General features: G+C 42.3%; 1 long non-coding RNA gene across 1 annotated transcript in view; it reads left to right on the top strand.

Annotated features, from left to right (window-relative positions):
* Window positions 1–14,140, top strand: part of LOC135255082 (uncharacterized) — a 35,786-nt gene extending 21,646 nt beyond the window's left edge. The window contains exon 4 of the long non-coding RNA XR_010330074.1: window positions 13,964–14,140. This is a non-coding gene — a long non-coding RNA (uncharacterized LOC135255082). The remainder of the gene's footprint in view (window positions 1–13,963) is intronic.
* The last annotated feature ends 448 nt before the right edge of the window (window positions 14,141–14,588 follow it).

Below are 14,588 nucleotides of genomic sequence, written 5' to 3'. Positions count from 1 at the left end.
AACACATGCCCAAAATCCCAAAACCAACCCACAGAACTAATAGCCATTTACCCCTACAGCGACATCTCCCTCATGAAATACTGAAAACAATACACAGTGCATTCCCCACAGAACCTCCACCCTCTCCTGTAGTCCCACAGTCCAATTCCCAATCACAGCATCACTGTATTGAAACAGTTGTTCGTAAAGGAAAATTAAGCCAAATAAGTTGTAGTTTATTTGGGAATGGAAAATTAAGCCAAATAAGTTGTAGTTTATTTGGGAATGGTAACCTGTGACATTGAAGAAAAGCAACTTATGTTTTTTTTTAATCAAGTGTGAATGTAAATTAGTGGAGAGAGTTAAAAATGCTGATCTTAAAATGCTCTGAGAGGCATGTTTAGTGTTGACAGCTCCTTAACCCCTGAGCTTACATACGCTTAGGGTTCAGTATAAAGGTGGGGAGAGCTGATCCTGGATCAGTTGTTACGGGGAAAAAACCACCACAGGACTCTGTATGTCAGAGATCACAGGGGTGGGAGAGGGGGGGTTGAAGTAGGGTATGGTACAGACTGAGTTAGACACTGAGCTGAGGTACAGGGGCTGAACGCCACCTTTGTGTGCCTAACCCGCGCAACCTGCGGCCCCGCTCTCGGCTCACGGAGAGACCGCAGCGCCGGCGGAGCACAGAGATTGATGGGGGGGGGGGGCAGGGGGGGCACGCCAGTGGCAGGAATGAGCTACGCTTTGAAGTCCTCCAGAAGGAAGTAAATTGATATATCAGTTTAAGCCACAGACCCTATTAGAGGTGCCCCGGGCAGGTTAATGCGATAGCCTTTTATATTACCTCTGCTCTCATTCAGGAGGAACTCTAATTCCTGAGTCGCGCGCAGCAATCTCATTTTATTTTTCTAGCGCTAATGTTCCTCCCATCGGACTCGCCGCGGCGGGGAGTAAATCATGGCGCCAAAGGCTTCGCCATCGCTCTTCGTGAGTGATTTAAGCCCGGCGTCGCCGCGCTAGCCACCAGACTGGGGAGCGCTAAAGGGCACCGGTGGTGATTCTGCGCTTTAAATCCTGGTGGCTTGGTCACGGTGCGGGGCGCACGTGTAGCCGAGGTCTCAGACTGTCCCCAGACACACTTTCCCCTTCAGGCCGAACCGCAGCCCGCGCCACAGTTAGCGGGCTAACAGGAGCCACCAGTGAGCTCTGCCTGAAACTGGCCCATTTGTTAGTTTTTTTAAAACTGAATCCAAAAATGGCTACAATTAAAAGGCAGGAGAGTTGTCTTTTACTACATAAAAACTTTTACTACCTTGCAATAAAACCTTCATACTTGGTCTGTGACTTCCCGTGGGCACTGCGATGCTTCTTTGTAATTTATTACATCCGCCTTGTGAAACTTCAGTTAATTTTTTCTTGAACAAATAGCAGGCCAATCACCCTCACTCACCCTCAAGTTGCAGGTGAGATCCTTCGGATGAATCTCTTGAACTTACATTTTTAAGATTGCCTACTACAATACAAATCTGTGTGCGTACGTGTGTGTGCTTGTGATCGCATGTAAATGTGTGTGTGGTTGCATGACAGAGAGATTTCTCAAATATGCTTTTTTCATATATATCTCATATATGATTTATTCATATATATTTAAGCATGCATAAAGCATGTCTTCTCAACTTTTATATTACAGGTCGGTCCAGGTTTTTACCTTTAAGCCACTTTTTACTGGACTTCAATTTTTCCTTTTTCGCAAAAATGACTGTCCCTATTGCTAGGCAACAGCAATCGTCAATATTTAAAAAGAAAAATCATGCTGAAGATTGGTAAGACCCAGAGACTAGGCCCAGACAGGGAATGTGGTTTCTTCTGCTGGGAACAGCGTACATCTGGTGATGGACACATCTTGTGCAGGTTTGGTGTTAGCGGGCTGGGACACAGGCCGCAGGCCTCAGGCCTAGGAACAGGGGAAAACAACTGAAAACAGTCTGGATAAAATGGAAGGACACACCGAGTCATCATCTGGATGTGGAATTTATGCCCTTTAATTCAAGTAATCGCAGGAACTAGACAAACACGCCAAGATACTGTAATTTGACTTTTACCGAGAATTACGGAAAGAGCGGTTTTTGCCGTTTGTCATTTGCTTTGAAGTCAGCTTCTTGTTTTCAAGCAAATTCCTTGTTCCTCTTATTTTTGGAGCACAAGACAGAAGCAAAATGTTCATAAATATTTTCATGGACACAGACTTCACTTTTAAGTCATGTTACCACTTTGTTTATGCAATATTGTTTACTCGCCTTTTATTTCCACGAGACAGACCTTACAGACTGAAAGCCAGGTGCTTACAAGAGGTCACTGTACAACTTCAGGGCACATTGTACCCCTTTATCATTTTGATCGAAGAAAGGTGCAACCACGGTAATCCCACGACGTGAAAACCGTCTCAAATGTTTAAATGACAACAGAGATCATTTAACGTTAGGAGTTATATTTTCTCAGTGCACTAAGGAACCAGCGGAGCAATACCAGTGAAGGTTCTCGAAGCCTTCTGCTGCGTCTCGTTTCTGCATGGGCATGCTGTGAGGTTTAGGCACGGCCCAAGCAAACGGCTTGGTCTACGCAAAAGGGTCCGCTGCCGCGAATTTGCTCCGGTCAGGCTCGTGACTGACAGGAACCCGGCGAATTGGCAGCACCGGGGCGAGTGTTGCCCATCATCTGGTTCCTTTTACTACAGGCGTGCACGTCAGAAAAGGATGCTTGCATCAATGTGGATTTGATTTATAAAAATAGTCTACGACCCGTCAACGCTCAGTCAAAATCCCTTTCTTTTTCTTGACCACACCTTCCCTGTTTTTATGCTCTATTTTCGCCATCTTTGTTATTTTTGATTGTTTTCATTAAGCGGCTGGCAGCAGGACCTGGGATATAACAGAGACAGAAGGTTGTGCATAAGTCGATATTGTTGCACTGGGTTGTCACATTTGTGTTACTCATACATGATACAAGGTTGCAAATATTTTCTTCACCAATTTTGGTTGAACATAATACTGGGGTTATAACCGTGTTTGGTGTTCACGAAATATCATTTTCTAAAATAAATAAATAAATAATATGTTCTTGGTTGCACATATTATTGGATTTTAGGTCATTGTAGGTGTAGGTTGACAATACAAACTGTTACACATGGAAATTAAACTTTTGGTAGGAATTTATTAACCAGTATTATTAAATCACCATGCCTATATGAATCCTTTGTGACATTACTGGTTGAGGAACACAGCTATGAGACAATTGTACACACACACACACATGCACACAGTTTCACACTGCATTCCAAAGAGGCTTTGTGTGTGCTTTGACCTGCCTCATCGTACTAAAGACCCCTTTCAGGCCCAAATTCAGATGCATTTTACCAGGGCTGCATAAAGGAATCTATAAGCAGAATGACGCTCTGATGGGAAGATCCACTGTTCACTGAAGCCTTTCGCATATATATAGAATTTTGAATATCTAAAGCATTATTTAGCCTCCAAATCAGTTCTGCTTGTCTGGCTGATGGACAATTTCGGCATGACCCCAGACTCTGCATGTGACCTACGCTGTCAAGATACTTGCATAGTTTTTACATGTTCTTATTGATTGTTTCCCCCTTTTATTCTTTTAAAGTGCTCTTGCCTTACAGTATCTCTTAAATAGGTACAAAGAAACATAGATATTTTAACCTGAGTTATTTATCGTGTTCCTGTCAAATATTGTCAAAGAAAATAATAAATCAAACAATGCTAATTTTTGCATAATGCAATCACATTTCATCTCCACTGGGTATTATTATTATTATTATTATTATTATTATTATAGTAATAATTCAAATGTAGACTCTGAAAACCTATTGTTTTATATTCCCTGCATTTTTTTTCATCTATTTTTCTTGTTTTCTTGCTCACCTAATTGTGGCAGCAATGTCACTTTAGCTGAATTTTGGCACAGCATTTGTTCCTCTACATGGACATGTGCAAAACGCTTTCCACCATCGTAGATTGACGGATGCACCCAAAGTGGCCACCGGAATGCCTGTTCAACACGCTGGAAACTTCTGGCCGCATCCAGTAAGCCTATTTACTGTATCTGCCTTTCGCTGTTTATTAAATATTATTGAGGTTCATTAAAGTGCAAATGGGTCAAGACGCTTCTCCCTCACTCTCCGGGAGAGTGTGTGCAGAGAAGCACAAAGCTGTTATGGGGGAAAGATTTCCGCAGCAGCCTGTGAGGATTAAACCTTCGGATCCCCACCAGGGAAGCCTGTAGGAGAATTTAATTCTCAGACAGTGCGTGTACGACAGACTCCATTACCCGCCATAGAGCGCGCATGTTTACTGATCTGTAGAGCCTCCAAATAAGTTCCCCAAGTACCTTTTACCTTCTCCACGGATATGTATTTTAAATAAATTGGGTTTCTAGATGGGAATTATGAAGATACCGATATCATGCATAAAGTTATTGAACTCTGAGGAGCGGACAAATAAGCAAATCTTTGGATGAAGATACCCGGGACCTAATATGAATGCAAATGGGATTAAAAGTCTGCATTAGCGTCTGATATACAATTCGCGGCGCTTAGCGCGCGCTCGGCTCAGATGTCTGAGGGACAGCGAAATGGCCCCCGCTTTGAAAATGGGAAGATGCTAATCCCGAGTGCGACCGATTCCGGTACGCGATACCCGCTGCCCTCCCTGTTCTTATCGCGATGAACGCTGGAGTTCCTTGCGCCGTTAATTTCGACAGCCCGCGCCGCGGCACCGTGAAATACTTTTTTAGCCGCTCCCTTTCTTCCTCAGGTGCTTTCTGGCAAAGCTAATTATCACAGGGAGCTGTCGAGCCGGGGATATACCGGGCTTAATGTAGGGCATGTTTGTTTTCATTTGAACAGGTGAACTTGGAGTTGGATTACTTACTGGTTCAGCATTTGTTATTTTTATCTAGACCGATCTAATTGGTTGGTAGCTGAAACATTATTAGTCCTTAATACTGCTGTTGTCAGTGAGCATGAATACATAATGGCATCTTAAACTTCAACTTTGAAGTGGGCCTTATTGCTGTTGATTTAGAAACACTTGGCTGCTGTCCAACTAAAGCTATTCCCTGGGTTTCATTCTCTATTCATGGCCTTTGTGCATAATCCTTTGAACCAGTGAACCCAATACTAACAGTCCCAAAAATCAGTGGCTTTCTATTGAACAAAGATGTTCTTAATACTGTAGATCCTCACATCAGGTGATACTATCATATGAATATGATGTATTTATGAATGCTTAATGAAATCAGTGATGAAAACCAGATTATTCATTTTTAAAATGATATTATCAATGATCAGTCAACATTAATACATGTTAATAAATGTGCTATTAAGAAAGATAGCTGGATGGAGGGGGGGGAAACAATGTGCATTCATTATTCCAAGCAGGCTGTTTCTAATGCTTTTCAGTTGGTGTCCAGAGCCTGCAATTTCTCGTTTGCCAAGTCTGTTGCTCACTGTAAATGGATACCTCCTTAAGAAAGTAACATTCGCAGGACCCCTGTAATTTCTTACGATGAGCGTCTCAGTGAGACCTTTTTTTTTTTTTTCCTTCAGAGGCCAGGAGCTTTTCATCGGCGAGCGCGTTCGTGGCAACTAAAGCAGGCCCTTGAACATCGACCGTCTCGCCATGACTCAGGGCCGTTGCGGGGTAGCGGCGCACTGCCGACTGGAGGTCAGGTGTCAGACTCCGGTGATATGCTGTGGGTCGCACTTGCCCGTTTGACGGCACACTAACTAGACCACTTCATGGGCACGTTCGTTAACCATTTGTTTTCAGTCTTTCAGTGCTACGAACAGGAAGCATGAAGTCTATTGATGATGATGATGATGATGATGTTGATGATAGTGATGAGAATTAGGATAATGGTAATGGCTGTGGTTTGATGCAAGCTTTTTCCTTCACAGTAAGTGCTATACATTATTATTAACCACCACCACCATCAGCACTACTACTACTACTACTACTACTAATAATAATAATAATGTCAAGAAATTAATTTTGAATAACAAAACATTGTGCAAAACAATATGGAGGCACTCCCAAGGGTTACCCACTCATGTTTGTGGCATTGCATATATGATATAATAATTTATATTAAAAAATGATTAAAAAGTTATCTTTTCTGATTAGACTATACTGAACTCTAGCCATGCTTTAATGGATGATGAGGTAGTTCTTCACTTTTCCATCTTGGACAGTTTTAATGTTAGCCATTGCTATCTTAACTATTTAGTTTACTGATGTCCACTGACATTGATATTGAACTTGACAGGAAAGGGCATCGCAACATTCAGAGCCATAATGCCAAGGAACTGGTGAGCTAGGAAGGCCTAGGTTATTTCATGGTTAGACAATCAGGTTATTTTACTGTGAACGCACAAAAACATTAGCAAACTAGGTAACTTGGTCGCTGACTTCTTATCACGTACTTGTGCCAGTAGCCAGTTTTTAGGGTGAGCCATTTTATCTCTATATATACAGTGTATACAGTGAGCTCCATAAAGATTGGGACAAAGGCATATGTTTTCTTGATTTTAATCTGTACTCCACAATTTTTAAATTGTAACCAAACTATTCACATGTCATTAAAATGCAGATTCTCAGCTTCCTAAAGGGTATTTTGTTACACTTTGGTTTCACCCTTTAGAAATTACTGCATTAATACATAGCCCCACCATTTCAGGGGGCTATAATATTTGGGACAAATGGCTTCAGTTATTTTTACAGAGTTGTGCCAATGAAAGTCAAGGAAGCCATTATGAGGCTGAGAAAGAAGAAAAACAAAGACATAGACCAAACCTTAGGCTTACCAAAAGCAACAGTTTGGAACACCATTAAGAACAAAGAGAGTACTGGTGAGTTCAGTAATCACAAAGGGCTTGGTAAGCCTGGTAGGTATTCCCTCTACAGCTGATGACCAAAATATTCTCATCATAATGAAGAAAAACCCACAAACACTGTCTGACAGATCAGAAACACTCTTCAGGAAGCAGGCGTGGATGTGTCAGTAACTGCTGTCTGCAGAATACTTCACTAACAGAACTACAGAGGCTGGAGTGCAAGATGCAAACCACTAGTTAACTGCAAAAAACAGGATGGCCAGGTTACAGTTTGATAATAAGTACCTAAAAGAACCTGCAGAGTTCTGGGAAAAGTCCTTCTGGAAAGATGAAACCAAGATTCACTTGTATCAGAATAATGGCAAGAGCAAAGTGTTGATGCCTAAAGGAGCTGCCCAAGCTCCAAAACACCCCTCCCCATCTGAGAAACACGGTTGTGTGGGTGTTATGGTTTTGCAGATATCAGTAGCGGAATGGATTCTGAAGTATACAGAACGTGAAGCATCTTATCTGCTCAAGTTCAACCAATGCCTCCAAACTCATTGGACAGCGCTTCATTCTACAGTAAGACAATGATCTCCAACATAGTGCTAAGGCAAGAAAAAAGTCTTTCAAAGCCAAAAACTGGAAAATTCTTGACTGGCTAAGCCATTCACCCAATCTGAATGAAAGTGAACATGTGTTTCATATGCTGAAGAGAAGATACTCTGGAGAAGAAAAGAGATTACATGCAAAAAATATGCAACAAAATATAACTACTTTCATTTACATAACATGAATATGTCCCAAACACTATGGTTCCCTGAAATGGGTGGTTGGGGAGGGGGGTGGCTGTGTATAAAAAGTGTTGAGTGCAGAGCCAAATCAAGTAAAATATGTCTTTGTCCTGAGCATGAAATGTGGCCACGCGAACAAGAAAATGTGTATTAATATTTTTAATACAAAGTGCATCGAGACAAAGCTATTTTGAGTCTAGAAATGTGTTGAACTTTAGTAATGGCAGGCACTGTGCTATTTGCTGAGGCTAATGCTCTGTTTACATAACCTGGCTGGCCTACAAAAGTCTTCCCAAGAGCCTAAACAAAGGTTTCTGCACCCCGTAAATCAGCATCACACTTTAACACTCACCACCACCAGGATTCAGATTGAGTCTTTATTTAGAGACACGACACAGGAGAAGAGAGGAGACATGTCATTTGTGAGACGGAGGTCTGTTCGAGGGGGTCTTCGAATGGGGGAGTCAGGCAGAGGGGAAACAAATAGCCCTCGTACCCCGGCTCCCCAACACTCACCCTCCGGCTCGACTCCGGTTGCAAAGCAAACAGCGCATCTCATCCAGCCCTGGCTTTATAAAAAATTTTCTCGCGGAAGCAAACAAAAGCCCTCTTGAAAGTATAATGAGGTAATTAACTTGGCACGGAAGGGAATCAAAGCAAAGCGCTATCGAGTGCGTGATGCTTGGTAGTCATAAACGCACTTCATGCTCATAAGCATATTCCATGAGCAGGACTGTCATTTAGCTGTGAATAATGCATGGGAGGTGCTGAAAAGCAATAAGGAGTGAAGCCATCTTAGGTCACCTCACCACCTGAGAGAACAGTGGGGCAAACATAAAGACTTGTTCGTGCGGAAAGAGAGTGAATGGGTTTATGGGAGCATTGTCAGGTGAGGGAGCACGTCATTGATTGGGCAGGGGTGGGCGGGTTCCCGCTCTGGACGGGCGCCAACTTGAGTTAAAGTGGTTCCACCTGTCCATCGCGCGGCCTTCTCCGCTGCCTCCCTCCCGTGATGTCATCGGAATTCAGACGCTCAGAAGTCGCCGCTGGCCGGATCTTTTGTGTCCGTCGCAACATCTGGGATCGCGGCGGTCCAGTTTAGTCTGAGGGACTGCTGGTTTAGGTTAGGGCCTAAAAATAGGCTTTGCCTTCAGAAGTCGAGCTGTGGGCAGCCAGGAAGCGCTTTGATTTCTCTTTCCTTTCTGACTTTATTAGAATATTCAAGGAGGAATTCATAAAGCCCCTGTATCTGGTGTCCAGGTGGCAGTTCTTTTCATTTTCGTGCATTGAGGAGGAAAAAAAAAAAGGAATCCTTAACATCATGCAGAATTATCAAACGCAGCCCGCGCTGAGTTCATTATTTTTTTCTACGGGAGATTACATTCGGTGTGGGGGTTGGCGCGGTGGCTCGTGGGGGCTGGCAGGAAGCGGGCGGCTTGCTACGTGACCGGTTGCAGGTCCGGGGAGGGCTCTTGAACCACTGGGACGCGCACGCGGGAGAAACCCGAGGCCAGAGATCCCTGCCTCCACCTGTCCCACACCGCAGACTGACGAGGCCTGCCTGATGGCCGAGTGGGGATGAGGGGGCGGGGTCCAATGCCCATCGGTTGGTGGTGTTACACGTACTTTGCCCCCCCCCCCCCCCCACCCGAACCAGCCGATATTTCACTGCCCGTTTTTAAGAACAGGTGTCTCTGTTCCTGTGTCTCTGGGTCTAGAGACTAGAGGAGGGGTATGGGTTTTGGTAACTTGTGTGCTAATCAGAAATTGGCGTACTGGACATTTTATTTCCCTACCGTGTGTGTGTGTTTGTATGTGTGTGTGTGCATGAATATTTTTTTTTTCTGTGTGTGTGCGTGTGAGTGTGTGTGTGTGCGTACGTGTGTGTGAGTGTGTGTGTGTGTGCGCATGTGTCTGTGTGTGTGTGTGTGCATGTGTCTATGTGTGTGTGTGTGTGTGTGTGTCTGTGCAGGGCACGGTCCCAGGGCCTAATTAAGGGATTATTGAAACCTCAGACCTAACGAGTGGGTGGGTCGGAGCTGGAAGGTCAGAGTGGACTCTCTGTGGAGTTTGAGAGAAGCCTGGAGATGTGGGCTGTCTTGAGATGCATGACAAGTGATGTGTCATTAGGAACACGTCAGCATTCCATTGGAAAATATGCTCTGACACCTCTCTTTATCCCTGCTTTCCAAATAGCAACTGACATGGATTCTCACATTTGTCTCAGTTATTTATGACTACAGTGATGAAGATACAATTAGGGCAACATTTAATATTTTCATATTCTCTTCAAATCAGACTTGAATATTTTTGAATTAATTTTCTTAATATGCCACTGGAAAGAATGGAAAAAATAGAATGCTAATGTTTTAAAAATATTTTCAAAAAACGTGTGTATCTGTATGTGAATTTTAATGGAATATATAAATATGATTTCAATATTTTTTCAGCTCAATTCAACCACTGAAACGATAGGGAGATATGAAAGGGCTGTACTTTTTAGGATTAAACTCAGATGCATGCACACACACACAAACACACACACACACACACACTAATTTCTTTGTCTATTTATTTAAGTTTTTATTATTTATTTACATTGGTTTATTGAGATATATCATTTCAATATCTTGTTTTTAACAATTATGGAATCACAATGCATTTGTGTGTCTGTAAATGAGCAATTCATATTTATGAACCTAAAGATTATCATTATTTTTATTTTTCATGCAGGAGTGCCACTCATTTTTTAAGTCAGCCAATAGGTTTTGAGCAGGATGAGTTTGGTAGATGTTTAAAGTCTGCTGCCCCTGAAGATTACAGTAATTATGTCAGTTAATCCAATCCATTTTCACTAGAGATCCACTGTATAATGCAGGTGGAGGGAACTTGAAGTGTTCCCACCCAAACTGTAATGTTGGAATTGGACTGTGAATGTGTGAGAAGTAATTACTGTGTTTGTCTTTGAAGAGATCACTTTTGTGGGGAGAACACATAGTGACATTTATGCACTTGTATGCAGTGTATGCAAATTCACATGCACACACCACAAAAACACACACAGATGCACGTGTGTGTATGCAAACACACACACACACACACACACGCACACACATTTGATCCATGCTCTCACAGATGCACGCCACATAGCTTCCATGTATATACCTTTTTCCTCTGTGTGTAATTTATGAATTCCTGAGAGATGGACGCGGTGTTCACTATCTCAGGTTGAAAACATTGTGCTTCCTCTTCCTTTTCTGTACAGCCATGGCCACGATTAGTAATGATCAAAGATCTAAAAGGCGCTGGGGAAGTGTCCTACCGTGCCGGGGTAGTGTGTGCTGTTGTCTTTGGACTCCCGCGAGCAACCCGCTGGCAGGCCTCAACCCGTTATTATGTCACAGAGTGCATTAGCCCGCCCGCGGGGTGCTTCGGTTCACTGCGAGATTACGCGGAATCTCTCGATAAACGACATCCTGCTTTCTTTGGTTTTAGAACCGGGAAGAGTGATGCGGTTTCCCTTTCCAAATAAAACAGGACTGACAGGCTTCCTCGCTCAACCCCTGCCAACTTTTAAAATAAACTAGTCACTTAAAACTCAATTGATAAAAACAGTAACTGCCGTGTTTTTTTTAGCAATACCAACAGGCTTAAAGAGCTTCAATCAACAGCAAACATAACAGAAAGCCAGGTTAAATAGCATAACAGAAAGTGTACATGACTGTATTCATTCAGTTTATTTGTATTTTACTGCTGCCATTTTAAGTGGTAGTTATATAAACTATTAATATTGAAGAGCAATTTGTTTTCTTCAATACATATGTAATCTTGGAATTCATAATTATACATCAAATAATCATAAATTTGTTTTTTTTTTCTTCAAACTAATTAATAGTTGATCGAAATCATTTCGGAATTAAAGAATGACAATGATAATGGTCATTTACATTCATAATTAGACATATATATCACACAATATATATATATATATATATATATGTGTGGACAAATCATTAAAAACCGCTAACACATGCGGTCTACCTAATGTTGCATCCTATCAAGTTTGGCTTAACATGGGGCACACCCTCAAATTCCGTACCATGCCCCTATCTTGATCCCCTTCACTAAAGCACCATTAAGCACCCTCGTCTAAATGTGCTTAAACTGCCAAAGTGTGTACTTTCGCCCTTAAGTTGACTCACGCGCACATGTATCTCAGGTCTGAATAGGCCCCGAAGTGAATTTTAATCATAAAAACACAATTCAGCTTGGATTACGTACACTCTCGTGTTCCAGTTAGACAAACAACCCCGTATTAGTCTGATGATGGATTTATGTAATTTGTGGTAAGAATATAGCACTGTAGCTGACCATATGGGAATATCACGCTCAGGGCTGGACTTGTATGGACTGTGTAAACCCCTCTTTTTTTCTTTTGGATCTCTTTCACAGCGTCGGGATTACTAGCCGGGTTGCATTTCCACAGCTTCAGGCATTCATGCCTGTGTGTCCTTGGGCACCGATTACTGTAGGAATTCCAGTTTTTATTCAAACAGTCTTGTATGACTTTGCAGGCGTGGGCATCCGAGGTCTGGTGCACAATCAAAGAAAACACTTGAAAGATGGTTTCGATAACTGAAGAGCTTCTTTGAGCACACGCCGTAACTTGTGTTTATTTTTGTTTAATAACCGACTGGGCAAAGGTCTCTCTTTTGTATTGCATTTAACGCAGTTAGTTGTTTACAATTTCACTCAACTTGTTATTGTGAAATAAGTGTCATTAAACCAAACGGCTGGAAAAAGGGGTTTTGAAATTTGGCAGTGAGACTTGGTGAGAAACATTTTGAGGAAGTGCCAAGGTGAAGAAGAGGATACCTGGAACTGGAACACAGAGTTGCTCAAACACAACTTTACTGATGTTGTTTCATATGGAGGATTAGCACTCAATGTTGCGTCACTGACAGCATTAAATAAATCCTTATTTGGAGGCTCAATTTAAATGTGATGCTAGCAAATGCCCCCCTCTTATTTTTTTCTAGAACGTTTCACAAAAATCTTTTAGCTTTGATGGGTTTTTTTGTTGTAGTTTTATGATCTGGAAAAAAAGTATGTACAAATGTTCCTGCAATACCGGTAAGATGTAGCACTTGTTTTATTTCTACAGCAAGAAAACAAACTGTTTTTTTTTTTTTTTAATTTTCTGGAGTTCACAAAGTTGCTGCATTGGATATGGAAATAATTCACAGTCCTATTTTCCATGCTAATTGGCATCTTTGGTTTGTTTTCGTGCCTGGTACTGTGATAACCACACCTCATTGCCACCTGGTCAGGAAACCAAAAAACAGCAACTTCAGTAACACAAGAAGTCAAACATGGGATGTATCGCTGTCTGCCAAACTGACAGTCGAATGAGCTGTAATGACTACATTGAACACCCCCCCCCCAAACCCCACCCCCCATCGCATGGGTAAATAAATTATTAAGCAGGAAGCATAAATAAGCCAGCCATTTCATGAATATATCTACTATGAGAACTTAGAAAGTTCTGAACTGTGAAAGGCCCGTTTTTCTCCTGGATGCGGATTTGACGTTGCTGTGTTCCCTTTTTGTTTTGAGCCGGGGCGAGGAAACGTTTCGCGTCAGCGACAGCCTTCAGTCGAGATTTTAAAAGCTTGCGCGCGATTGCTCGCTCCTTTAAAAAAATATGTCCCATTTTCATGTCTCTCTTCAACAGTCGTGTTCAGCACAATAAGCCAGCGCTCCTCCGAAAACTTTCAAGCGACGATTATGAGCGCACGCGCCGGTTGCCAGAGTTGTCGGCACAAATTTGGCGCGCCGCTTCAAAAAACAAAACAAAAAAAAAAATGTGCAGTTTAGGGGCTTTAAGGTTGACCTTGAATTCTCTCTTGTCGGAGTCGTGTTTGTAATTTTGCTTCCTGGCTGTCTGGGTAGAGAAAAAAAATCACGACATTGTTTATTCCCTTTGATTTGACATGAATGCATGCAAGTGTATTGACAAAAGATTTGCCTTTCTTTTTCCTCCCCCTTCCCAGCATCCCCTCCCCTCTTCCGTGCCACTCAGTCAACTTGATATGCAGAGCCGTTATTGATGTGTGACTCTAATGATGTATTCCCTGCTTCTTTTTTTTTTGAATCTGAGGGAAGTTTCGATGAAATGTATTTTTAAGGGTCACCGGTGCCCATTAAAAAGGAATAACTCTTGTCAGGCGTGTCACAATCCCTCTCTTCTCTCTCCTCTCTTTCCTCTTTTTTTTAATCCCGGGGAAAGGGTGTCCGCGTGTGGCAGACTTCCTCCCGGCGTACCGGATCAAAAACGCGTAAAAGTGGATCACTTACACGCCGCTCTCCATTACGAAACAGCACGGGCGCCGTTAATGAGAGACAAGGTAAAAGGACTGTTTCCGGGGCTCTGTTACCAGACAGACATGCGCAAAAAAAATAAAAATATTGGTCTTCAGAGAATTACTGGTTTACCAAAAAAAAAATGAAAAAAGAACAAAAACGGCATATGATATTTTTCTGCCGCCAGCACTTTGCTTCAGTTGCTGCAACAGCTTGAGGTGAAGAATTTGCAAAACACACATGCGGGCCGTGCATGTGTGTATGTTCGCGCGCTTGTGTATATGCGCATGCCGTGAGGCTGTCTGCATCGTGCGTCTCTGAATATTTATTATGATTTGTGTTTGTGTGTATGTGTGTATAGTTCTGCTGCAATGCATTTTCTATATGCTCGTGTGTAACTGCTTGTGTTTGTTTATTGTACACTTGTGTGTGGAGACGATAGCGAGTGTGTTTATGTGTTACTGTGTGTGTGTGTGTGTAGTTATTTCATTTCAAATTTTAATTGTATAGTGCTTATTTCAGAGACACTGTCACAAAGATGTCACAAAGAT

This window comes from Anguilla rostrata, chromosome 5 (genome assembly GCF_018555375.3).
Source record: "Anguilla rostrata isolate EN2019 chromosome 5, ASM1855537v3, whole genome shotgun sequence".
NCBI classification, from domain to species: domain Eukaryota; kingdom Metazoa; phylum Chordata; class Actinopteri; order Anguilliformes; family Anguillidae; genus Anguilla; species Anguilla rostrata.
This window is presented reverse-complemented; position numbering and strand designations above follow the sequence as displayed.